The sequence below is a fragment of the Anarrhichthys ocellatus genome, unplaced genomic scaffold (genome assembly GCF_004355925.1).
Source record: "Anarrhichthys ocellatus isolate YVR2014 unplaced genomic scaffold, GSC_Weel_1.0 scaffold30, whole genome shotgun sequence".
Lineage (NCBI taxonomy): Eukaryota > Metazoa > Chordata > Actinopteri > Perciformes > Anarhichadidae > Anarrhichthys > Anarrhichthys ocellatus.
This window is the reverse complement of record NW_022280060.1, coordinates 4,858,961-4,859,688: the sequence shown is the minus strand read 5'-3', so window position 1 is coordinate 4,859,688 and position 728 is coordinate 4,858,961.

Here is a 728-nt window from a genome sequence, read left to right as displayed (position 1 = left end):
AGAGAGAGAGAGAGAGAGAGAGAGAGAGAGAGAGAGAGAGAGAGGCGGTGGTGATGTTCTCATGTGTTTTCTTTCTGTGGGAAGTGGCACAGCCCCACCGCAGCATAAACACACACATGCATGAACACACGCCTGCCCACACACACACACACACACACACACACACACACACACACACACACACGTACACACACACACGCACACAGGAAGGCAACACATTTTTCTACGTGTGAGTGAGGGTCCCTATCCTCACACAGTCGGGGAAGAGAGCCATGTTGACGACCATATTCCACAGCTGTGATCACATCGTACTCTGCAGACATGGAAGAGGAAGGGACGGCGTAGAGAGGGAGGAGGAGGGGTTACTTGCGGTTACTTGCGTGCTGGAGAGGGGGAAAGAACAGGAGGATTTTTTGAGTAAAAGTTTTGTATTTGAGAGAGAGAAAGACCCCAGATGAGCCACAGCAGTGAAAGTATTGGTATTGCTCTCACCAGTGGAATTTCCTTTGTGACTTCACATCACAGCTGATAGAATACAGAGACAAACATGGCTGTAATGTCTGCACCAGTAGATCCTCTTTATTTCTGGGTGATAACTGTGAGAGGAATTGCTCTGTGTTTTTCCAATGCGGCTTCCTGCTTAGTTTTAGATGGGAACCACAAACAGCTAGGCCCAACCTGATAGAGCCACACTGAAACATGTGGTTACATCCTATGCCTGCTCACTC